The sequence below is a fragment of the Ursus americanus genome, chromosome 25 (assembly GCF_024610735.1).
Source record: "Ursus americanus isolate L20-20 chromosome 25, mUrsAme1.1.p, whole genome shotgun sequence".
In the NCBI taxonomy this organism is placed as follows: Eukaryota; Metazoa; Chordata; class Mammalia; order Carnivora; family Ursidae; genus Ursus; species Ursus americanus.
This window is the reverse complement of record NC_142151.1, coordinates 35,119,122-35,145,777: the sequence shown is the minus strand read 5'-3', so window position 1 is coordinate 35,145,777 and position 26,656 is coordinate 35,119,122. Positions and strand designations below refer to the sequence as shown.

The following is a 26,656-nucleotide window of genomic DNA, read 5'->3' as shown; positions in this document are numbered from 1 at the left end:
TTCACTCTTCCTGTCTTTCAATCCATCAGGATTCTTGGTTAAAAAAAGAGGGAGGGAGCATAAAATCGGAGGCGGGGCAGAGGAGACGACCAAGCCGCACTTGAGAACCTGGGCTGCGCCTCGGTGAACTTCGTCTCGCAGATAACCCGCCCCTCGCTCCGCGCCGCCGGCTGCTTGCCCAGCCAGTCCTGCCCAGCTCGCCTCCCGCCCGCACACCCTGCCTCGCTGCCCCGCGCCCGCGCGCCCGCCCGAGCCGGGCAGCGACCTAGCCGTTCCAGGCCGAGCCGGGGTGCGCGTGGGCGCGCGCCGAGCGGCCTGGATCCCGCAGCGGCGTCCGCTCTCCGCGTTTTCGCTCCCGCCGGGCCCCGGAGGCCGAGGGCGGGGTGCGCGGCGGCGCCGCGGCGCGGTGCTCTGGAGTCGGAGCGCACTCCGCCTGCAGCCCGCTGTGAGCGCCGCCTCCCGCGGCCGCCGCCGCCCGACAGCGCGCCCCGGAACATGCCAGCCTCGCGCCGCCTGCGCTGACTTCCCCGAGGGGCGCCGCGGCCGGCACCGCGACTTGCCGGGTTCCCGATGTTTCGCTTGCTGCCCGCCCTCGCCCACCCCTGACGCCGCGGACTGCAGCTCCGCAGACCTGCCGCGGCGCGGAGGACCGTCCAGCTGAGTTCTCTCTTCCTTGCGCGGGGTGAGTGGCAGCCCGGCTCCGGCCGGCTCTGCAGAGGGGCTGCGGCACGGCAGTGGGGGGCGAGCGCCGCAGGGGAAGGGCCGGGCACCTAGGGGTCACTGCGGGGGCCTGTGACACCCAGACTGGGCCGGCAGAGCAGAAAGCAAGGGAGAAGGGCAGAATCGGTTTGTTGGTCTGTGTAGACACTGAAAGCGGATACTGGGCTGCAGCACCAAGAGGGCTTCAGATAGGCTGCCCGCATGGCTCCCGTTTGCTGCATCACTACCAACTCTTCCCTTGATTCTCTCCTGCGTGGAAAACCGTTCGGTGGCCCCAGAGTTGGGGCGATGAGGGGCGCAGGGAGGTGAGGGTGCGTTGGCATGTGTCCGCCGCTTAGGATCGCCTGTCACCTACTGGCGTCCGGAGGGAGGGTGCTGATTCTCTCCTAACGCTCTGCGGAAAGGGCCGATTGCTTTTTGGCAGGGGTGCATCAGCCCCCCCGCCCCCTCCCGCCCCGACAAAGGTGTTTTCTGAATGTAGCACGTATGTGGAAAAGAATGGGGGCGTCTTCCTCCCTTTAGGCAGAAAAAGTTGGAGAAACTGGGCATGTTAATAATTAGCAGGACCGGGACTCAGGATGCCGCAGAAAGCTGTTAAATTTTCATTGCCCTCTAAGAAAAACAGACGACATCGCCAGTGACGCTCGGCAGTGCCATATTATTTCGGGGACTTTGGGAAAATTGTCCACAGATTGTGTTCAGCAGGCTGAAGAATGAGGTAGGGGTGGGGGAGGACGGCTGGCATCGCACTGAGTTCCGGCTTGCCTAAGGAGGATTCAGAATCACAACCCAAACGTATTTGGTTGCTGATTTTAGAAAGAGTATGGGAGGCAGAACTGGGCCATGAACAAGGTGAAGAGCACACCCTAGGAACCTGCCTGAAAGGAAGGAGCATGTAAAGACCGTCCCTCTCCGGAGGAGCTGAGATGCATTTGTGCTATAAAGAGCAGGCATGTATCTGTGACTTCGAGGATGGATTTTATGAAGGACAGTTTATGCTCAACGAAACTGTATCTGAGCGTGCCTTACCGTGGTGTGTACCTCTTCATTTAATCGGTACTTCAGAAGGCTGTGCCTCCCGCAGCTGGTGTTACGTAATTGATGTGGTCCGGCATCAGATATTTTTAAATACACTTTCAGAGGAAAGGGAACTTCTCTCTGTCCCTTCAGACAGGCCCAAGGTGTAGACCAGCAACGGTTGCTGAGTATTTGCCCTGGTCCGGCTCCAGATGTGTGAGCTCAGCTGTTGCCTGTCACTTAGGTGACAACTGGCCTTTTCCCACTAAGCCTTTGCTGTCTCCATTCTCCTCAGTGAAGTGTCAGTGTTCAGCCGCCTTCTATTGTCAGGAGTGGACTGCGGCCCCTCGGGAGGCGCCGGTCTGGTTTGACCATCCTCAACAAGATGTGTTTTCAGACTCTAGGAAGGGGGGAAATCCCATGACAGTAAGATAGATACATTTTGAATTGAGCACCAACTTAATCCAAAGATTCTGCTTTAATCAAGACAGCTCTGGAAGGATGACGCAATATTTGTCAAGCCTTTTTCCCTGGAACAATATTTACTCCCACCAAGGGATTTTAAACTTAAACAGCAGCCATTTATCTTGCTGTCTGGTGGGGCCCAGTTCAGTTTGTCTCCAATGTGGTCCTAGCCTAGGTGGCTGGGTTTGGCCTGGAACAGGAATCTGTCATTGTAGCCCAGCTGGAGCCTGAAGAAAGCAAAATACAGCACCTGCTGGTACCAGAGGGTTTCTAAATGCCATCAACTGGCGAGTCAGGAAACACAGAAGGAGAGATTTTACAAGCCCTACCAGAAATGTTTATACAAAGGATTTAAAGGTTAACAATGCATGTGCTCCACATATTAAAACTAAAGGTTCTAGAAATAAATGGACATTACCCACAGTTAAGAGTTAGCACACTTGCTGATGAACTCAAAAATCTGTTTTAATAAGTCTCGGCTAACAAGAATGACTCATTCTTGTGAATAAATCTAGGAAGGAAGGAAGGAAGGAGGGAGGGGGGGAAGGAAGGAAGGAAGGAAGGAAGGAAGGAAGGAAGGAAGGAAGGAAGGAAGAGGGAGGAAAGGAGGGAGGGAAGATAAGGAGGAAGGGAGGAAGGAGGGGAGGGAGGAGAGGAGGGAAAGAGGGAGGAAGGAAGGGGGAAAAACTGGATGATACACAGAGGGTAGCCATGTTGATGTGAGCAAATAGGTTTGGGAAATTAATTTTTCCATCCTTAATGTGGTGCGTACTGTTGATTTATCACTGACTGACCCTGTTGGTTTATAGGTTTTCTCAAAAGTGATATGTTTCAGTAAAATGACAGATTCAATCAGTTCTGCTAGCAATACCAATGAAGCTTAAAAAGTTTATCATGTTTTTATAACCAAGTTCCATGGAACCACCATTTGTCTCTATAATAAAGGGGACTGCAATGAGTCAGCTTTGGTCATGCAAATAAAATATAATATCATCTGGGAAGGAAAAAAAAACCCTTATAGGGTTAATAGCTAACAATTAAATTTAGAGTCAGATGTGGATAAAAGTATGGTTGCTACTAATATCCTCTCCTGTGATGACTCTGAGAAGACAGAAAAGAAAAGGAAAAAAGATTAAAATTTGATTTCTCTAATGAAGGATTTTAAAAAGTAAGTTGAAATCTGTTTTAAAAAGTGACATTTTAAGAAATTTTTCTAAAAACTTTGATAATTACTTGAAAGCAAAACACAAGAGTTGAATATTAAGAGTGACTGTTCATAATACACATGAAATGGAATAAGAATCTTTAAAAATTATTTTCCAGTAATTAAGCAACTCTTTCAATGGCCTATATCTATAGTTTGTGTTTCCCAATCTTATGGGGAAATGATTTTCAGGAAAAAATATAATTACCAGTATTCTGGTTGATTGCAGTTAATTTCCTGGTTAAAGTAGTTCATAAAAGGAAATTTTTCCTTTTAAAGAAGGGAAGTAACTTAAAAAGGCAAAGTGATTCTCATCTGTGCATAGAAATGTTAAAGATACCACTGGGCCAGGATAGGCTCCTCCTTCTTGGAAAAATAGCTCTCTTTTTTTCTCCCCATTTTATGTTAAATAATATCAATTGTTTAACTCTTAGGAATGTGAGAATATTCAATTTGCTTAAATCCATATGTAATTGTTCCCTATTAATAAAGAGGAGTTAGGGAAGTGAATGAATTGCATTTCTTGGTTGGTTGGTTGGTTGGTGTTTTAAGGGACCATTACCGCTCTTTCTTCTGGTCACAGAATAAAGCATTTCCATATTGTGCACTAATATCTTTTTGGAAGGCTGGTGTGAGAGCAAACGCGCTGGGAGAAGAAAGTACAATAATCTGGGTGCCAAGTCCTGCATTGTGGCAGTTCCTCGAAACCTCAGGCAGCTTGCGGAGCCAGCACCCCAGCACAGAATGCCAGGGACAGAGATGGCACCAGGGAACCACAGGGGCACTCCCCCCCACCCCCGGACTTCCCCATCTCAGATACACACAAGTGTACCACCTCAGCTCCCCCAGTAACCAGTGAGGGCACCCGCACCCCGTTGCACGGCCGTGCTGAACTGAAGTCCAGGAGGGTAACTGCACGTGTGTGGGTGAAGGCACTTTTGGAGCACTGCTAGACGTCTGGCCTCGAATCCCATGGGGGATCCACCTAAGCCTGGCCTTCCCTCCTTGCCCTCTCTCCTGAAGGAGGGATGGTGGGGAGAGACAAGCTTTGCAAGTTGGAGCACGCTGATGTCATGACACTCCTGGCGCAGAGATACGATAGAATAATCGGATCGCTACCCTGTTTGCCAGAATGACACGATTTTTCCAAGAACCAGTCCTGAGCCAGTGGTCCACCTGGCACTATTTCCAGTTACTTAGGAGGGATCCGACCTCTCAAAGAAAATGTAATGATTCTTCTTGTGTCTCTGTTTTGTTTGCTTGTTTGGACTAAACTCTAAATGCGTTTTGGTTACTTTTGCAGGGACCTCTCTAGGAATAAGAATGATTGCCCAGCCCGAACTGATTAGAGCTTTTCCACCTTCATTTCCCTCTAAAAAGAGATTTTAAATTTAAAATACAAATAAAAATGTCAGCAAAGCAGATGCCAATGTAAACATTTTAAAACTGAAAGCTGTAAACTAGCAAGCAGCTGTCATTTACCTTTACTTAACACCACCCTCCCCCCGGCCCCAGTCCGTAAGTTTGGTCCTAAGTGATCCTATGGACCAGTTAAGCTGCAGTTGCATTTTTCCTCACTGGTAGATTTGGGGTAAACTCTTGGGAGAGATGCCTTTCATTTCCAGGGGATTGCACTTCAGGAAGAAAAAAAAAGTCAAGGCTGTGTTATTTCAGTTGTTCTAGTACTGAAGTCATATACTCCTAAGAGTTTTGTCCCCATTGCTGATTTATAGTACCCACCAGCTTTTGCTCTGTGTATGCTTCTCTGTTTCCTTCTCTTCTCATTGGGTCTCTGGAAAGAAAGATTTGTCAATAATACAGTGGAAATATTGCAGTCAGATGCAGACCTGTAAGTAGACTCCTCAGTGAAGTGAGCTCTCACTCAGCTGCCCTTCTTTTATCTGAGGCACAGATCCCACAGCTCGCAATTATGGTCTTTGACTTTGGTAACAATTCTGTTTGAAATGTTTCCAATTACACACAATATTGGCGGCATGTAGCAGCTGCATGCCAAAAAGCATTTCGAAGCATGTTCCAAGAATCAGGCTGTGATTGCTTTTAATTTAAATAAAGGCTATTTGGTTTCCTGTGAAGTTTTTTTATAACCCCCCCCCCATTTTTGTTGCCTTTAAAAAAAAAAAGGTCTGACATAAAGTAGGCACCACTTAACATGATACAATATTGGCCTTGGTTTTCTAGGATGGCCCTTGGCTTTGAGCAAACATAACTGAACTGTTCATTAAAGGGAATTTTAAAGAAACATGGTACAGTAGTTTGGATTTCCCCAAAGAATAAGAGGGGGAAAGGTTATCTGATTGCATATTGTAAGTAGCTAATGTTTTCAGGTTTCCGCCCCACCTCCTTCTTTAGCAATCTGTCGTTAAAATTATCTTTTTAGGTCACTGGAGACTATTTTGTACACTGTCTTTTCTTTAGATTCTTCTGTTTTACTTTTGTGAGCCCATGATCATGGGTTAAAAACACATTAAAAGAGTAGAGAGAGATCAATAAGAATATTCTTTAAAGGGGTGGGGGGAGACCAGCAAATAATTCCACCATTCTGCAGCCACCAAGCCCTCCAGATCTACCCCCTCTGTGGGCTTGAAATTTCTGAACACTGAAACCTTTTAAAACGGTGGTGGTTTAAATCTTTTAATAGCTACCAGATATACTTGACTTATTAAATCTGAAAATAAGAAAATATACACTCTCAGGACTTGGAGTGAAGGGATTGGTTACAGGACTAGGGGGCTCTGTTTCCAGGCTGGTTTGTTGGCCCATTTGAAACATAACACCTAGAGCTAGAGGGTATCCAGTAACTGAGGTGCTAAGATGGTCCTAATTAAGGTGTTTTCACATAGGCTCTTTCAATCCTGGCAAAAAACATCCAATAGAAAATAGTGCTTCTTTGGGTTGAACAGTAGTTGACTTGCATAAATGCCAGCATCTCTTCTGGCATTTTTGGAAATCTTCCATAGTGTAATAAATAGTGCTGTATAATCCAAATTTGTAAATGCCATGTTTCATGTAGCCCCTGTAGAGACAGCTGAAATTAACCGAGACTGCTAGGAATCATTGAGATCCTGGAGGTTAGGTTACTGCCTAAATCCAAGGTACTACCACCGATGAATGATAGTGGAGGCCTTTGATCCAGTGTGGGAGAAGGTGTGAGGGGAGCCTCAGTATAGCCGCGTACGGGGAAGAAGTGCCCACCAACTGATGCTTCGACTTCTCCTTTATCCTTGCAAACTGTCTTTCAATTGAGCAAACCTTCTTAGAGAAAATTTGCTCAGCTCAGGGGTAAAATGAGGTTTATGTTGCTTCACCAGCTGAGCACCCCAGCCTGCCAGATACGTGCCCCACCCAGGCCCATTGCCATAGTGACAAAACCCACAGTAACTATGGTTGAAATAGAAAGGCTATTAAAACGCTGTGCTATATTGGCCAGCTCCTCTGCCCTAGTTAAAATGCTGTCTTCTGGGCACGCGCGCACACACGCACACACAAACGTCTACACACCACTCTTTCAGTCTAAAAATAGTAAACTGCTTTAAACCATGTTACAGTTTCACTAAAAGCATTTGCACTTCTTTTTTCTTCCTTTTATCTCCCTGATAAGCAAATAATATGGTAATCTTCTGAAGACACTCATGACTTGTTAACTGTAATTGATATTTCCAACTATGTTATTTACATGCTTGAATAATCTAAGTTCCTTAGTTAGGATCTGAAAAAGAGCTAGATAGTGTGGCATTTTGTTTTGTTTTAAAACATCACTTCCAAACAATTTAGGGAACTGTTAGATTTTTATGTGAGAAGACTGCTTAGTGCTCCAGTGTTGAAATACTTGCTATAATGTGTGTCAAAAAAAGACGGCATTTTAAATTCTTCTGTGACTATGTAATTAATAAGTATGTTTGGTGCTTGAAGCATATGCATGTTACATAATTTTAAGAAAAAGATAAAGTTAGGTCTGAAGTACATTAGAGAATCACAGATGTTTCTTGTAAGAAAATGCATATGCTTCAGAGGAATTTTGAACTGCTTTCTGATGCTTAGCTTTGTTCATTGCAAGGATTATATGAATAATTTCATTGAGTTCCCCGGTTCCTATTTACACAAGCCTCGAGAAAGGAGCCGAAGTGATAAATAACTTGCTTCCCTCACCTAGTTCTAAAATGTTTTAGCCTTTTATGTTTTTGTGAATGTGAAGGGAGGGAATAAAATATACAGAGAAGATGTTTGTGTTTAACTAACTTAATCATATAAGTTCCCTTTGTGGGCCTTCTATAAGCTTAAACAGCTTGCCAGGCTAATAGCCAAAAACATGTCCTTAAGTACTGCCAAACGTGTTAAAAGCAGACCAGGCTTTCTTCATATTGAGGTATTAGAAACTTTTTTTTTTTTTACCTTCTGAATTTTAAGGAATAAGCCAGAAAAATCACTCTCTTCTCCCCTCCATACCCATGAAAACCAAAATTATGATTCACTGTAGTGCTGAAATGAGAAGCTGATAGGAACAATGATATTTACTTGAGAGTGTGTTAAACTAGCTTGACTTGGCTGTTTAAGGAGGAAGTAACGAGGTTATTATGGTGTACGATGGGTTTTTTGTTAATTATATGTTTGTGTTGCCCATAGACACTGGCTTTTTACTTTGGTTCAGTAACTTTTAGCAAGTATTGGTCAGTTTATCCTGTTTCTTCTTGAGCAGAGCTTCAAGAGTAGACAGTGGTGATGTGGTATGATAGTGCAGAAAAAAGTTTTTCTACAGTCTTTTTCTGAAAATCAGAAAAATTAGACTGCAGGATAGCAGTGTGATTTCAGGTCAGCTTCTCAACCTCTCTGGGCCTCAATTTCCTCATATTTAAGTGAGGGAATTAGGTTAGATCAGTATATAGTACCCAAAGGTTTGAATCCTAAACACCTATGGAGATTTTTCAAAATACAAATGAACAGAGATTTTCAGGCAAAGTGGCTTTTGGGTGGGGTCTTGCCCATGTAGCCTGAAAAAGCTGCTTAGGTAATTCGATGCACAGCTGTGGTTAAGGCCACTAAATTAGATGATCACTAAGATTTCCTTCTGGTTCTAAAATGTTACACGTTTCTAACCCTGTGAGGCTGAACTACTTTCCTTCCTTCTTTCCTTTCCCTCTCCTTCCTTCACCTCTATGTTTATTCCTAATGTTGCTGTCAAAAATTTATAGATATCATTCTAACCTACTTCCAGGAATATCTGTGTTCCACTCTTGAAAGTAGATGGTAATTAATGTGAGGGAGGGACCATGTTTGTTCACCATTGTGTACCCAGTGCCTAACACAGTGCCTGGCACACGGTAGATGGTCCATAAATATAGAGAGCCCAAGAAGTCAGGAGACTTCTTGAAAATGTAGTATTATGTTCTCAAATAATATGCTCAATGTGCTTTTCGTCAACCTTTCAGACACCTTTCCAAATTTAAAACAATGGGTATAATTGTTCATCTGGAAAACAACATAATAAATACATTATTTTCCTTATGTTTCCAGACTTTGGGGATACTCCATAGCGTATTGATTTTTTGGGGGGGAGTCCAAATTAACAGCTGATTTCATTGCTTTAAATTCAGAAGTACAAAAATAACAAGTGTTGATGAGCATGTGGAGAAAAAGGAACTTTTGTGCACTCTTGGTGGGAGTATAAGTTGATATAGCCACTGTGGAAAACAGTAGGAGGATCCTAAAAAAATTAAAAATAGAAATACCATATGATCCAGTAATTCCACTATTGGGTATTTATTTACGAAATGAAAACGAAAACACAAATTCAAAAAGAGGTATGTATGCACTCCTATGTTTACTGCAACATTATTTACAGTAGCCAAGATACGGAAGCAGCCTAAGTGCCCAACGATAGATGAATGGATAAGGAAGATGTGGTGTGTGTGTGTGTGTGTGTGTGTGTGTGTGTGTGTGTGTATAATGTATAATATAAATAATGGAATATTATTAAGCCAAAGAAAAGGATGGGATTGTGCCATTTATGGCAACACGGTTGGACCTAGAGGGTATCGTGTACGCTAAGCGAAATAAATCAGACTGAGAAAGACAAATACCATATGATTTTACTCATATATGGAATCTAAACAAATGAACAAACAAAAAGGAGAATCAGATCAATAAATAGAACAAACTGACAATTGCAAAAATGGGTGAAGGGGAGTGGGAGATAACCGACTTTCGGTTCTGGAATGAATAAGTCACAGGAATAAAAGGCACAGCATAGGGAATATAATCAGTGACACCGTAATAGTACTGTATGGTGACCGATGATAGCTACACTTGCGGGGAGCATAGCATAACATATAGAGAAGCTGAATGACTAAGTCGTACACCTGAAACTAATGTAACACTGTGTGTCAGCTATACCAGATTCAAAACACAATTTAATAAGTAAACAATAAGGGGGGAAAATAAAAATAAATTCAGAGGTACTTCTTCTGAAAAGGTATCTGGAGGTTGGGAAAAAAAAGCATATTATTTGAAAGTGTAATTAACATTCTGTTTAAAAAGAGTTTATCTTATAAAAGACATAGTTCTTCCTCTATGGCCTTACATTTTGGTGCCTGTATGTGTTGAATGAATGAATGAATGAATGAATGAATGAATGTCCAGTTTCTGTGGTCATCTTAATGTGGGTCAGTTTAAGAAATATAACCCAACCATTATCACCATAAAGATTTCAGAGCTTATCTGACAAATTTACAACTTCATTACAATTTTAAGTCTTATTTTTAAATATTTGCAGTTACAAAGGTTAACAATTTTAAATAGATTTTTATCAATACAGATTTTTTAATGAAGTGTGTGTGTGATTAATCCCTTTGTCCTTTTCAACAACAGAAATGCCAATTCCCATTTTTTTGATTAGTGAAGTCAGCTAGCTAATTCTAACTGTTTTTTATGGCCAACAGTTATTTTGATTCTTTTACAGACATAATTCCATGTCATATATTTATTAACATATGAAGTGCTTTAGAACTGTCCAGATCCACACTATACAGAGGTTCATATCCAAAGTGTATACATATATTTTGTTCTAGATAAGATAAACCAGAGTCTCAATAAAATATGGTAACCACACTCTCAGTTTTTCTCAAATAACTGTGATGCATCTGAAAGTTTTATTATCAAACATTGACAAATTTCTTGGTTGCATAGTTTTATAGAAGTTGATTACAAGAGTTTATTGTCCATTTGGTTCTTTGCTTTTTCTTCTTCAGTCTTTGAAAATTTGGATTATTTCCTATCATTATCCGTTATTACCATTACTGTAGAACATAGAGTCAATTTAAATAACTTCAATCCGTCAGTACCACTATGGCTATATCTATATAGCATAAACAAAATAAGAAATTTATACTTACCTAGCTGACTTGATTTTTTTATTGTTCTGTGTTGCCCTTCCTGAGGTGGAGTTGTTATTTTATTTTTAATTACTTTAAAAACTCACCATTCTAACACGTGGATAACTGTCCAGTTTCCTTTGAACTTTCACTGTATAGGCATGACCAGTAGCGAAATCAGCTAACCTCAGCTCATTTTTTTCCTGCTGTAGTCCCATTGCCAAATCAAATAATCAGGACCTCAGAGTGGAAATTTCTACCTGCATTATCTACTTGGGTTGTTTGCACAATGTAACTGGAAAACTCTCTTAGTCATTAAGTGAAGAGATACTGTGAGGCATTTTAGTCAGGAAAAAGATTAAGCTGTAGCTAAACGGGGTTTAAGGATCATTGGAGATAAATTGAGAGCTGGTTCAAAGTATTGTATAAAGCTTTATTATTTGTAGGTTTCACTTTCCTGACGTTTCACAGCGAATCTCCTTGTTTGACTAGACTTGACAAGCTAATATAAAAGGACAAGTGTAGGTTTTGCCAGGTGGGATCACAGCTCTTCGCATCCTTTCAGGTCTCTGCTCAAAAGTCATCTGAGATTAGGAAGCCTTCCCTAAGCACCCTATGTAAAATAGCAGCACTCTTGCTTGCCCCAGCCATCACCCAGCACTTCTGAAACCCCCTCATCCTGCCTCACTTTTCTCCTTAGCACTTACCGCTATCAGACAGATACTTATTATAGGCGTCTGTTCCGTGAAGAACTGCTGTCTCCTGCTTTATCCTCAGTCTTAGAGGCACATAGAAGGTGCTTAATAAAGTCCTGCAGAATGAATGACTACAGAAATATAGGGAGCTAGCTGTGCTTCAAACTGAGACACTCCCCTCCCAAACTAATAGTACGTATGGCTGAGCACGGTAGAGAGCTTTATGCTTATATCCTCATTCTTATAACAAAGTTTGCAAACGGCCACCCTTGTTCTACAGTTAGGCATTTGTGGACGTTTTTGGTTTTGTTTTTGTTTTGTAGGCTGTTTTAATGTTATATATAAAATAAAGACAAATAGAACCCAGCATTCTGTTTTTGTCTGAGCGAAAATTTTCAGAACAAAGTTTTTTCTGTGTGTTGGTTGAGTCTGTGTGGGTTTTTTGTTTTGTTTTCTTTTTGCAGCTAAAGTAAAGTTTCTGAGCTGTTTCCTTCCTTATCTGAATAAAGCCAGAGGAACATGATAAGAGTGTGAGGAAAAAGAGGGATAGAATACCCCTCCTCTCCTCCCCTCCCCCATAAAGAGATCAATGAAATGTAATCAAAGAGCAGACGGATTCCATATTAATAGAAGACTGAATATATGCAGCAGGGAAGCTATGTGACTTCCTTCTTCATAATATATCCATGCTACTCCATAACCTTTTCCAAAAATAGAGGCAGTATCTTCAGACAAACTTGCAGTGTTGCCTTGGATGTTAAAACAAGGGTAATGGGCCATCTTTCACTCAAGAAATCCTCTGACTTAAGTTCCAGAGGTGGAAAGCAAATCCTCTAAGTGATTTCAGCTAGCTTACTAGAAAACCTAGCTGCTTAAAATTATTATTTTAACGTCTCAAGTTCCAGGGTTAAAGGGGCAGTGGGTCAACTTCCCTATTAAGAAGCTGAACCCACTTATTTGTCCAGAAATTATTATGTTTTAACTGGGGGGAGTCTTTACTACTAATAAGACTAATACCCCCAACATACACAAAGCACCTGCAAGTTCATCTCATTTACCTTTGCTGCATCTTGGTGTGAAGGTGTAACCAAGGTTTTCCCAATTTACTGTTGAAGAAGCTGCTTGTTAGTTCAAGATTGTCCTTCCTAAGAAGCTTTGGTTTGGCAGTTTCTAAATAAATGAACGTTTGTAGTTCAATTTTCAGAAAGAAAGAAAGAAAAAAAAGAAAGAAGGAAAATAAGCAAGCACTTGTGACTTATACAAAACTGCTGATGTTTCATTGTTTTGTAAATATTGTTGTTCATATTCTCTCTCTCTCTCTCTCTCTCTCTTTTTAAGTTAGAGAACATGAGCCTGTGTGTGCAGGGGTGGGGAGGGGCAAAGAAAAAAGGAGAGAGACTCTGAAGCAGGTTCCACACTCAGCATGGAGGCCAGTGGGGGGGGGGGGTTGATCTCAAGACCCTGAGATCATGACCTGAGCCCAAATTAAGAGTCAGTCACTTAAGCAACTGAGCCACCCAAACACCCATAAGTTCATTCTATATTAAATGCTTTTAGATACGTATAGCCTCTCCTGCTACTAATTTGCATGTGATCTTGGATAAGTCACTTAATTTTATGGACTTCTTATCCACTCTGTGCCTCAGTTTCCTCAATTATAAAAGGAGGGTCCTAATGAATTGTTAGGCTCAAAGTTTCCTAATTCTAAAATACTGGATTTAGAGGCAGTAACTTTAAGGGGGATTGATAATAAATTGGAGCTGATATGTTTTTTTATCATTAATTATCCCTACCTAAGTTTCTGGCTAGAATTACTTAATAGTCAACTCAAAATTATTCATATTAGCCAGGTGAAACTTTAAAAAACGGTTTCCTTATTCATGATTCCGTGTGGCCAGTTCAAAATTCAACAATAACTATATTTTAAAGACCTGAGAGAATATATACTTCCCCTTACAAAAAGTCTGGTTTAATAGGTTATATTATAGTTTAATATGAGGATCTTAAAAAATATAGTAATGTTAAGAGCAAATTATTAATCTAATATAGTTACAACAATGGCATACTTATGTTCATACTAAAAATTGGAAATGTGAGCACTGTGTTTATGCATGGGAAATGTGGAAAACTTATAAAATAAAACTCAAAGCATGTTCACTTACTTACGTAATCACATTATGATTATAACTTTTTTAACATGTGTCTGTCCATTGACCAAATTGGAATTAATTTAGGGAGGGTTCGAGAGGGTTTACTGGAAAATAAGAGCCTAACATTCATTTTAATTGCACTCCTAATATTTTTTGAAACCGTATTAATACTCTTTTCTCCTCCACTCCCCAAATAAAAGCTGGTGAAAAAATGCAGCTAGTGGGTGAAATTCTTTCTGTGTTACTCTTAAACACTGCATGTTGGCATATGTCACCTTACCTACTGGCCTGGGTGTTCCATTTTTATAGCACTGTGATTAATTAACTCGGTAACTTTTAAGCAAATTCTTAGGGCTTTGGATCTCATTCACATTCTAATTAGGCTGAGCCCGAAGTTACAAATGGCCCACCGGGAAGTAGTGTAGCATCTGTATTATATCTAAGAAGACGGAGTTCGTGAATTGTTCAGATGAACGTAGCACATCTCCTGGCAGGTTCATAAGTGACTGTGAAGGGCTGTTCTAATAGGAAGGACTATCTATATAAATGTGACATTAATAATCACCAGTTTGAATCTGGGTCACTTCAGCCATGACTCCAAGATCAAACGCGATCAGCCGGGAATGAGTGTGTGAAAGAGCGGCAGGAAGGCATTCCACTGCTTAATGACACCTTTGTGGGCCTTCTCAGCAGCCTCTTCAAGGGGGGGCCAGGAATAAAGCCGCACAGGCCCTCGGTTGGGAGGCTGGCCCTCCAGGGTACCGTTGGCACACTTTTGCAGAGATGTCTTGGGAATCGTTCGCGCTGGTCTCTGTGGTTCTCGCTCCTGAAGCAGATACGCAGAACCTCTCCTCTTCTGCCTCTTTCCCTGACCATATTTTGGCTTCCAAGTGATGGTGGCTCTTTTGCATATTCTGTGCCTCCCCCCCCCCCCCCCCCCGTTCTCTGAAAGTAAAGAGAAATGGCATGGACAAGTACACGTTAGCCATTTCACGTTAAACGTCCCCATGTTTATTTCAGTGTGGGGGCACCGTTTTCATTTCAGCCCAGCTCTGGGCACCTCTGTGGTTAGCTGGGCACCGCGCGGGCTGTGGAAGTACATGCATCACACGGGAACCGTTCTCGTCCTGCAGAGCTCGCGGCCGTGTGGGCAAGGAAGGCATCGAAGCCCTTCCTCGTGAAACATGGTGGTAGACGCAGGAACAGCGAAATGTCCCGGATGTAGCAGCAGCAGAGAGGCGAGGGCAGGAGTCACAGGTCCTGTGCGGAGTAAGATTAAGGAAGGCTTCAGAGAGGGAGGGGTGGCCGACCTGGATGTTCATGACTGCATAGGACTGGCCGTGCCATTCGATTTGGAGAATGACTCATGCTGGGCCAAGGGAAACGTGGGGGCAAAGGCAGGAAACGTGAGACAGCCATGAAACTCGGAGAATTGTGAGTTTTTATACGTGGCCCTAAGATTAATTACACTCCTGGTCATGCACTCAGTGCCACCTTTAGAGAATCTCAATCAGAAGTAAGAGATGAATTTGACAACTTTCTCCCTGTGGTTGACTTGAAGCTTCTGAGTAAGGTGCATTTACCTGCCAGTCTACCAAGTATTTACACCGTGCCTTTCCTTGTTCTGTTGGTACAATCTATATTTATTTACTCTTCATTTTCACTGCCAGGTTTGCATTTCAGCCTCAAGTGTTTAGGCAACATTATATAATGAGTGTTATACTTTTATGACATTTGCTTTAAGTACTGTAAGAGTTTTCCGTGAAAGCTAATGGTTGGGGGGAGAAAAGAGCCCTGAATGTCACCAAGTGGCCTCCAGATGTGTGTTATTCTATTGGTATCTCTGTTTTGTTTTCATAAGAACTTTTTTTTAAGCTTTAAAAAACCTTACCAAGCAGAAAGAACAGACAATAGACTCATAGGAGATGAACTATTTTCTTCATTTCCTGATTGTTTTCTTGAACTTCTGTTTTAAACACTATGATTCAGCTTAAAAAAAAAAAAATCCATCACAATATACTCTACTTTTAAAAACAATAGTGTATGTTTGTTTCTCAAAGATAAACTCACATCTTAGGTTGGAAGGTTCCACTGTGTTTCAATATGCAGTTCTTCAATATGGTGATATAAAAATTGTGATTTAACATCTTTTAGAATTTCTGCCATCTAATTGTTAATCAGTATGTTTTCAGGCAGTCTGGCGTGTGATAAATATTTTGTAGCATATGCAGCTGAACATACCAATTTCAAAGGGCTTTACAAGCTTTAATTAATTTTCACAACAACCAGACGCACTCCGCTTTATTGATGGGAAACCCGCAGACAGTGGAGTTCAGAGCGTTGCCCAGATTCCTCTAGCAAAGTGGTTTTCAAACTTTTTTTTTGATAGATGAACCCTTTTCTCAAACACAAGATTATCTGGAACTCCAGCCTATAAAGTAGGGAGGTAGAAAAAGGTTTCATTCTAGGACTGCCAGATTTATCAAACTAAGAAAACATATAAGATGCCCAGTTAATTTGAATTTCAGATAAACAATTAATAATTTTTAGTATAAGTGTGTCCCAAATATTGCATGTCACTAAAGCCATTATTGGTGGTTTATCTGAAATGCAGATTTAAGTGGCCATCATATATTTTATCTGGCAACTCATAACTGCACGCTCCCAGTACCCCTGTCTCCTCCCCAGCCAGGTGGTGGTGTTGGGTGAGGGGGTCCCAGTTCCTTGAACACAGTTTGAAAAAAAATCTATACCAATGCTGAGAGAGAATTAATCATATATTTTCCTTCTCAGTCGAAATTTAGAGAATAGTACCACTTTGAAGGCTATCTTAGGAGCACTTGGGTGGCTCAGTCAGTTAAGTGTCTGACTCTTGATCTCAGCTCAGGTCTTGATTTCAGGGTCATGAGTTGAAGCCCCATGTTGGGCTCCACACGGGGGTGGAGCTTACTTAAAAATAAATAAATAAAGTGAAGGCTATCTTAATTTTTTATGGGGGGGCGAGAGAGAGCGCACACATGCATGCTTGAGCAGAGTGGAGTACAGAGGGAGAGGGAGACAGAGAATCTCAAGCAGGCTCCATGCCCAGCAAGCACGGAGCTGTCTTTGGGACTCGATTTCACAACCCTGAGATGATGACATGAGCTGAAATCAAGAGTCAGTTGCTTAACCAGCCGAGCCACCCCAGGCACCCCAAATGAAGGCTATCTTAGAGAATCTCCATATCGTGTCCTGCGACACATGATAATTCTAAAGATCATTGCCTTTGCTTTGCCTTTCTTATTTTTTAAGGATCGAATGGTTTCCTAGTCTTTGGGAGCAATGTTTGTTAAGTCACCTATTTGTAGAAGTCAACAATTTAACTGCCATGAATAAGAAGAACCGATGGTATAATCAGAATCGCAGGTGGGCCAAATAGAATCGATAAAGAGAAAAATTTGGGTGTGATTCTAAAACAGCCCAGGGGAGAGGTGTCTCGAATGGGCTCATCCTCGTCTTTTGGTTGATGTGTATGTTTTGGTGGTCTTGGTTTAATGAAAGTACCCATTAAAGTAATTCAGTCATTTTGCTCAAATATTATAGAGCAGCCCTTGAGTATTACTTTTATTTCTCAAGCCAACTACCCCACAGAATATTCTTTTTTTTCAACTGTTATATTTCTCAATGTAACCTAAGTACTGTCTGATTAGTGATCAGAAACCACTAACATTGTTTAGGGTGAAACAATCCTCCACTGCCCAAGCGACTCCCTGGAGGACCCTCTCCCTGGGTCTCTGGAACTTGGGTGCTTTGGGTTTGATGCCCTGCATGGGTATCCTCTTGACTCTATGGACATTTTTTGTATTTGCAAAATGTTAGTAGTGATCAGAGTAGGAATGGGTATGATTTTTTTTCTTTGTCCCATTTTCAATTTTTCCAAAATTTTTGCTGTGTTACTTTTAAAAATTAGAAAAACAAGTGTTAGTGATAGAGTTTAACATTTCTCAAAGAAAAAAAAGCCCATAAACAGTGTTTCTGTGTCTAAATGTTCCAAAGTATAGATGAAGATCATCTGGTTTATAGATAATTTTTTAAAAGATTTATTTGAGAGAGAAAGATTTATTTGTGAACGTGTGGGGGAGGGGCAGAGGGAGAGAGAAACTCAAGCAGACTCCACACTGAGAGTGGAGCCTAACGTAGGGCTCGAACCCACGACCCCGAGATCACAACCTGAGCTGAAACCAAGAGTCAGACGCTCAACTGACTGCACAACCAGGTGCCCCAATAATTTTTTTTAATCTGCAAATGCTTAAATATTTTGGAAGTTAATTGTACTGTAAAATCTACCCAAATTGTTTACACTTAAAATTTATCTCTCATTCATTCATTCATTCATTCAACTAATACGTCTTGAAAAAAACATAATAATAGACATAATTCCTATACATCACAAGAAAGGGGGTGGTGGAAGAAAGGAAAGGGGTTGAGGGAGCCAAAGATACGACCCCATGATCTCTGTCCTTTATTACGTCACCGAGCTGGGCTGGGGGACGCACTCACACAGGTATACCTGAAATAGGGAGAAAAGATGTTTGGCAATTAGCAGGTGAGCCCTCTGATACTCAGTTGAGCGTGAGTGTGACTTCTGTGAAACTCTATGTCACATCGGAACGCGAAGGCCCAGGTCACCCGAGTGACTGGCAGGTGTACATATTCTTGGACCTTAAACACAAGCTTCCATCCTGGGAGCTGGCTCACCCTCCCCTAGGTTGGTTTCAGGGATTTGTTTTTAATCAACTATATAGCATAAGCTACAGCGACATTGTCTTTTTTTCTATTAGCTTCTTTTTAAATTCTCTTGGAGGAGGAAATAGTCTGTACTTTTTTTTCTTAGAATACCACTTCATAACATCTCTTTTGCAGGTTTTTTTTTTTTTACTCTGAAACTTACACTGAATCTATAATATGAAAAAGCCCCCAAAGCCCCCAAAGTATTTGTGTTTTTTCTTTTATAGTATTAACACATGCGAAAATTTAGCGATTCATTGTTTACCTCCTTTCACGGTCAAATAGGCTACATTTTTCTCTACATTTCCTTATGGCCAGATGAAGATGGAATTTAAGAGGCTGTGTGAGGGGTTTTGCATGATAAAGGCTAGGAAATTAAAGGTTTTGTGTTTGCTAGAACAACCTTTGGGTCAAGATTAAATTCACACAAACTACTGCATATTGAATTAAACTAAGTTATTGTTATTACTAGTATGTAAATGTTTGTGAAAATAATCTCCCAAATATATAAAATAGTTACTTTAAAATAAAGCTAAATATTTTTTCTTTCTTTTGACTATATATGTTAAAGTTTATGTAATAATTTTCAGGACCTTACTGAACAGGAATTTTTTATTTGTTACATGCACATTTGGATTTGGAGATCTGCTGAACTGAAGATAAAACCCTTTTCTTAAACTTTCATTTTTCTTATGCATAAACTAGGTGCCTTCTAGAAGAGAAATAGGAGTGCCATTCAGAACTGCCTAATCATATGTCTGTGACTTGATGGAATCAAATAAATATCTTGATCAGTTAAGCTGCCAGATGGAATTTTATCTAAAAGTAGTACACCTTCTTTCATATGTTAGGACTCCTGTGAATTTTATCACAAAGTCATTTCATACCCCATTTGGAAGGCAGCCACTTAAGCGTGGAACATGACAATTGTTTAACAGTGCATAGTAAAAGTTAAATAATTTATGACTCATGGAAGGGAAATGTGTCCAATTGAAACTTCCATGGTAATTCAGGTAGGTGGACATAACCTCCCAGGTGTCTTGGAACTATTCCAAGGCTAATGAGTTCATAAGGCTGAAGCCTCCTTGGCTGTGCCTCCCTTGTTAATTTACTTGTTCATTAGCTCAGTGCCACCTAACATCTTGCTGGGACATTGATTTTACATTGATTCACAAAGGAATGCCTTGGGTCACCCAGTGAGTATCTAGTCTATAGCAGGTGTCTCTGCGGGACTCTGATTTCAGAATCCGTGCTGCTCAGCTGATGATACAGCCTTTCGGCTGTGCTAGCCAGAGTGGAATTTCCAGTGCCATGCTGCTCGTCTTAAACACGAACCTTGGTGGAGTCCCCATTATTGATCCATCTGTTCCAGGGATTACATCAGCACAAAGGGTTAATTTGTCTTGTTTTGAGGGTCACATTTAATTTCATAAGTCAGCAAAGGATGATAAATGACTGCTTTTTAATTTCAAGTCTCTGCCTCACTTTTTCTCTAAGACGGATGAACAGTACAATCAATTTCCTTAATCTGCACAGCTGGTACCACAGCATGACGTATAGGCTGAAAAAGGTTACTGCTATTGAAAACCTGAGTTAACCACTCCAGAAAGTTAACCGTAGAATATCCTTAAACTGAAAGCCACCCGCGTCCAACAGGAAGAAAGGAGGCACTAGATGGCAGTCTTAAACTTGAAATGACCTTTCCTCCCTTAAAATAAATGCATTACCTGAAAGCAGTTATTTCTCTTTCAAATGAACTTGGATTTGAACTCTACTTTATAAAACTTGCAAATCTAAAGGCATTATGAAGTTTAATGTCACCTTATAGAATTTTGTTTTTGAAATTAAAAACGATATATTAAAGGCCCTTTGCCGAACTGATTTATTGACTGAGTTTTTTTAATGCCTGTTTCAACTTTACATTTTAAAACACTGTCAGAAAGCTTTTTTAGACTTTAAAAGCTAGGGGTGAAAATGATCCTGTGTTCATAGGGTGGAAAATTATGCAGCTGTTAAAAATGAAGGTACAAAGGTAAAGTTGTATGAACAGATATTGAGGATATATTTCCGTGGAAGAGGCAGGTGATAAAACAGTAAAGTAGGATGTGCTCACTCTTGGGAGAGAAAAGTGAATATTCATCTGTGTTAGTGTTTGTATGTCTGGCTGGTCTCTGGAAGATGAAGTTATGAATTTTTTCTTTTTGCTTACTATTTTTCTACCAAAAGCTGTATTTTTTCTGGAGTTCAACAGAGTTCTGAAAATGCACACGATAGAGGAAAATTGCCTTCCTGATCTACGATGAACTTCTTGAGGATACTTACTGTCACTTCATTTTTTCCATAAAGTATATTTGCCTCCCTTGTGTGCTTTTTCATGTTGTACTTTAGTATTTACCTGTGGGATTTTTGTCATTTAAAATTGTGCAAAAAGTGTTCCTCACGTGCCATAGTAAAAATGATACTATATGTAGTAGCAAATTGTATACAGATCTCAAGGATGATTTGTATGTTTAATTTATTTTTCTTTAGTTTCATCTCCAGGTGGGTGCTTACTGGACCAGATTCCAGCCACAGTGAACATTTATTACACACCAAAGATGTACAAATCACATATTATCAGAAGTTATAAATAATGGATTGTAAGGATGGAGAAGATGAAGGTTTGCAGGGGTTGAAATGAATTTCTCTTTGTGCTATTCCTCATCTGTGTTTGTGTTTGTGTGTGTGTGTGTGTGTGTGTGTGTATGTGTTTAAGGAGGAAGGCATTCCCCACCTAAAGATGGTGACCTGTCTTAGACCTTGATGTCATCTGGGAATTCACGTTCCATTATAAGATAGAGAAAAGTATGATTTAAAAAATAATAATTGAAGTATCTTTTATTTATTTTTAAGATTTTATTTATTTTTTTGAGAGAGAGAGATAGCAAGAGAGAACATGAGCAGAGGGCCGAAAGAAGAAGAGGGAGAAGCAGACTCCCCACTGAGCAGGGAGCCCGACATGGGGCTCGATCCCAGGACCCCAGGAGTGTGACCTGAGCCAAAGGCAGATGCTTAACTGACTGAGCCACCCAGGCGCCCCTTGAAATTTTTTTTTTTTTAAGGTTTAATTAATTTATTTGACAGAGAGCTAGAGAGCACAAGTAGGCAGAGCGACAGGCAGAAGGAGAGGGAGAAGCAGGCTCTCTGCTGAGCAGGGAGCCGTATGCGGGGCTTGATCCCAGGACCCTGGGATCATGACCTGAGCCAAAGGCAGCTGCTTAACTGATTGAGCCACCCAGGCGCCCCGAAATATCTTTTACATTAAGAACAACAATACACCAAAATTTTAATTCCATTTGGGAAATAACCCAGAAGCAGTCTGGTAAGACTGAAAATTTCTATACTACACTGTACCCCAATAGTTTTATAACGAAAGCTCAAAAAGTATAGCTCCATTGAGAAGGGGTCAGTGTAGACTTTTGGGGACATTGGAGACTGTTAAAGAGTGCACCCCACCCTTAATAGAATTCCTGGCACAGAATATGTATTTAATACGTATTTGTCTGTCGATGGATTCTGTCCGTCAGGAACATTTTTAGTATGCAATACATCATTTGGATTGATGATCTCAATATACTAAATGTAAAAGGCTTTAGAGAAGAGCTTAGCAAGGTCTGAATCTACTGAACATTTTGTTAAGGTATGTTGATCCGCCATGAGGCCAGTTAGTTCCACTGCAAATTATGGGCACTGGGTGTTATGTGCAACTGGTAAATCACAGACCTCTGCCTCTGCAACTAATAATGCACTATAGGTTAATTGAATTTAAATAAAATAAAAATTTTAAAAAGTAACATTTAAATAGTAACGATAATCTCTTTGCCCCCCATATACATAATTGGACTAGTATGCAGATTAGCTCACCCTTTGGCAGAGACGGCGCGTGAATCCCTCCACTCCGCGCAGCCGCAGTTCTCCATTACGGTGCTGAACACATAATTCCTCTCTTTAGATTTTATGTTCTGCATCCTGAAATTTGAAGTCCTTAAAGAAAACAATTGTGTGTTACTCGTGTGTCTGTTTTTAAAATCAAGCCTATCCTAGGGCTCAAAATTTTTTTTACTTGATGAGTAAATAAATGTTTTTCAAGTGAAAAACCGAGTTTCAAGGACTGTATCAACCCCAGGGAGAGGCACTATCTAGTTCTTTATGTTTTGGTGCCTGGCTGAAAACAATACAAAATGTTCTGGTGAACAGAGAGACAGAAATGGAGAGGGAAGTTCTTAAATCTAAAGAAGACTTCAGAGTTGAAGACTGCTTTTACACCCATTCTCATTTATTCCTGGTGACAAACTGTGGGTTAGCTATGTAGTTTTATAAAGACGCAAATTCCGAGTGGTTGAGGGACTCACACACGGTTCATAGATGTTAGCACCAGACTAGGGTCCAGCTCGTCTTACTCAGGTCCACACGCTCAGTCCCAGTGGCTCGAGATCAGATCAACACGTGGAGTAGTCGCGCTGAGACCCGCCTGTCCCAGGGCCGCCTCCCCCTCCAGCCGCTCTGTCAGTCCTCAGATCCTCTCCACTGTCTGTGTCTGTCCTCCCAGGTTAAGAGCCTCCGAACCACCTAGTTAATCAAACTAGAAACCTGGGAGTTACCCAGAGTGCTCGTCTCTTTCACATTCGTTCAGCTACAAGTCCTGTCTAATTGGCCGCCTGGACATCTCTGGGAGCAGCCATCGTCTGCTCTCCAGGGTTCTAGCTTTTGTCTTAGTTCACTAATCCGCCGCCCAGGCTCCTGGCCGCCAGTCTCGCCCCCTTCACATTGCAAGAGTGATCTATCTAAAATGAAAATCTGATTATGCCATGCTTTGTCCAAACTGTGCTGCCTGCCCCTCTGAGCCCTCCGTGGCCTGGCTCTCACTCACCCTTTCCCACATCTGCCCCTGGGCTCTCCCTTGTTTTTAACTTTCCAGTAACGGGCTGGGTTAGAGGGTCCCCATATCTTGCTTTAGTTGTCTCTTTCCAGAGAAAGCTACACTTTTTCCTTCCCCTCCCCCATGCCCTGTCCCTTATTCTGGTCCATTTTTGGTGAATACAGTCATCGAATCAGCCTTCAAAGCCTGAGACTTGGAAAAAAGCTACCCAGGGCGTAGCTGTAGCCCATCCCTGAGTTCTTATAACCAGCCTCTGGGATCCTGAGGTCAGCCCTGGTTTAAAAAGGAAAAAATCAAAGACACCAAAAAACTAGAGAAACTGGCTTTGAGTGAAAAGGACTTCGCAAAAAAAGCGGATACAAAGAAATGCACACAACGAATGGATAAAACCACAGGATTGGCCCAGAGGATTGGTGCTTTGGTTGCTGCGGGCAGTGAACCCCTAACAAAGGCTCTCTTTTGGTTTACCTCCTCCCTGCCCCTTTGATCCCATCATCCCATCGTGTATTCCGGGCTGCTTTCTGTAGTGTCTGTTCATCATAGTCTTTAGGACCCTTGAAAAAGTACCACTTTGGGATGATGAAGTGGTTGAGGGGGGACAGTTGTTTCCCATATCCTTGTTCTACTCCCCAAAACATACTCTTCTAGACATAGACATATTTCGTGAAGTCTCTTGGTTCTCGTGATCCCAAGCCTTTCCTTCCAGCCACTGCTCTCCCCTCTCTTCAGCTTGCCTGGCTGATGAGTTTGGAGGAACCCATTTTAAAACTTTCATTGTTGATGGCCATCCCTCAGACATTACCCATAATCCTGGAGTGCTGGCCGAATGTTCTCTCACTGCAGCTGGAGCTGCTGTTCCCAGAAGTCTGGTGATAGCCGCTGGCAACTCAGATTTCAGTGAATCTGGGAACCCCAATTAAGATATTAACATTTGTATTTGCCCTTGACTGTACCGACGCAGATGTTAGTGAATATTTTTAAACATCGGGATACCTGCGTTAACTCCTTTTTGGATTCTTTGTTCACTTTCATTTGCTAGAGCTTGTGTTCTTGCCCCAAATAAAATGTATTTAAATAAATGCAAATTAAATTTAAGTTAATCCCTTTTGCAATAATTGAATTATTGTGCTTTATTACAGGTGACATTGAGCTCTACATCTGGTACATTACAGTAAATGTACCCTTTTCCTTTGTTTACATTCCGGTAGGACTTTGGAATCCAAATGTTTCTGTAATTGACCGCCCCCCCCCCCAAAGTTTAAAGCCTCTTACAACTAACCCTTCTGAGGATATTTCTTTGAATACTTCAGTGAAGTTTGGGAAATACTGGTATTCCTAGATTTAAAAGTATGACCTCAGAAAGATTTCAGTGGTGCTTTGGAAAGGGACATTTTTCACAGTGGGAGAAGTTGGCATGACGAGTCCAATTTCCTTGATGTTATTTCACTTAAGAAATTGCTCCATATTTAGGGTGACCAAGCATTCTGGTTTATGCCCATTGTCCCAACATAATTATTAATTGCATTCTAAAAGTGTCTTGGTTTCCATGATAAATTATATGTTCTCCCTATCTATATTCTGTTTGTCAAGCAGTTGATTTTGGGGGGTCTGTAATTAAGTTTTGCAAAGAAATACCAAAAAAGAAATTACTGGGCTTTTAAAAGCTCCAATATTTATGTAGTTTGAGAAAAAAGCAGTCAGTATTCTTCCTCATCCTGCCTGAACTTGGCTTGTCAGAGGCAGGTTTCCATTTGTGGCAATAACTTAGCTCTTTATCTTCCGGAACCATGAAATTGTCCTGATCGCAATTTAAAATTTTTAATTAAATCTGCTAAAATTTGAATGTGAGCTCTTTGTTGGCGATCCAGTATTTCTGAACAATAATCTCCACCCGTCTTGGCAGCAAAGTTTCTTCCACCTTTCTAGGAGGCTTTTTTCCTCCTTTCCTTCTGCAACTTAGGGTATTGAAGCTACTTAGGAGGACGTTCACACCGCTTCTCCACATTGTTTAGTTGATATCTCAAAGTTATCTCTGTGTATCTGCCTACAGGTCTTTTGTCTTGCCTTGATCCTTGTCTACTTGTTATCGAACCCTTACATCTTGGATTTTTCTTTTTTTTTTTTAAAGATTTTATTTATTTATTTGACAGAGAGAGACAGCCAGCAAGAGAGGGAACACAAGCAGGGGGAGTGGGAGAGGAAGAAGCAGGCTCATAGCAGAGGAGCCTGATGTGGGGCTCGATCCCATAACGCCGGGATCACGCCCTGAGCCGAAGGCAGACGCTCAACCGCTGTGCCACCCAGGCGCCCCACATCTTGGATTTTTCTTATACTTATTCATTCATTTATTCATTTCTCATTTCTTTCATGGCCAGTTCTCATTTTTTCTTTTCTCATCTATTTTTAAGATCTCTTCCAGAGGTTCTTTATTTCACAACTCACTGCCATTGATACTGTCTCAAGCCAAGTTCAAGTACATTAGCAACTTCTCTTAACTTTCTTTGGTGCTACTATGCAAATAATATTTCAGTCTGCCTTATAAAAAAGGTTGTCGATATATTTTACATCCCTGGGGTGCCTCGCTGGCTCACTGGGTGGAGCATACGGCTCTTGATCTTGGGTTGTGAGTTTGAGCCCCACATTGGCTATAGAGACTACTTAAAAAAAATTTTTTTTAACAAATTTTTTCTTAAAATGTGGGGTTTTTTTTTTTACATTCTCAAATTCCACTGTCTTTTACATAATCTCTAGTGAGGTTTCCCTCCCCTTTCTAATCTTTCCCGTTGTGATACTACCACGACAGCGTATATACTTGAATTTTCCAATACAACAAATGAGATATCTTTGCCTTTTGATTGATTTGAAAATGGGTGAGACATTACATTTTCACCTTTTTGCCTTGCAGCAGCACAGATAGTAAGTAGTTCAGTGACTGTGATAAATTCCCAGAGTGATTTTGAATTAGCAGTGTATCTTGGCCATTCTTAGACTTTTCAGAGTTGCTGTACATAAGTAGTGAGTCCTTATCATTAAAAACAAACCTCTGAGACGGAAAATAAGATCAATATCATTTTACGCCGTGATAAAGTCTCTAGCGAGGATGTTTAACATGGGTGTTGGCCTGCCATTGGAAACTATTTGGGGTCTTCTAAAAATAAGAATTTCAAATTTGAACCAAATGAGCTCATTCATTCTTGGACAGAATAGAGTTAAGTGACCCTTCTACAGGAGATAACGCATTGGAAAACACACAACCACAGAAGGTAGGTGCCATCAGGAAGCTACTCTATGACTGAGTGTTAGAAAATCTGTAAGTTGAATGGAATGGAAAAACT

At 41.2% G+C, this 26,656-nt stretch overlaps 1 protein-coding gene across 1 annotated transcript in view; it reads left to right on the top strand.

Annotated features, from left to right (window-relative positions):
• Positions 1-389: 389 nt before the first annotated feature.
• PRICKLE1 (prickle planar cell polarity protein 1) overlaps positions 390-26,656 on the top strand; it is a 105,445-nt gene continuing 79,178 nt past the window's right edge. The window contains exon 1 of the mRNA XM_045801247.2: positions 390-682. The gene's annotated coding sequence lies outside the window, so the exon portion shown is untranslated. The remainder of the gene's footprint in view (positions 683-26,656) is intronic.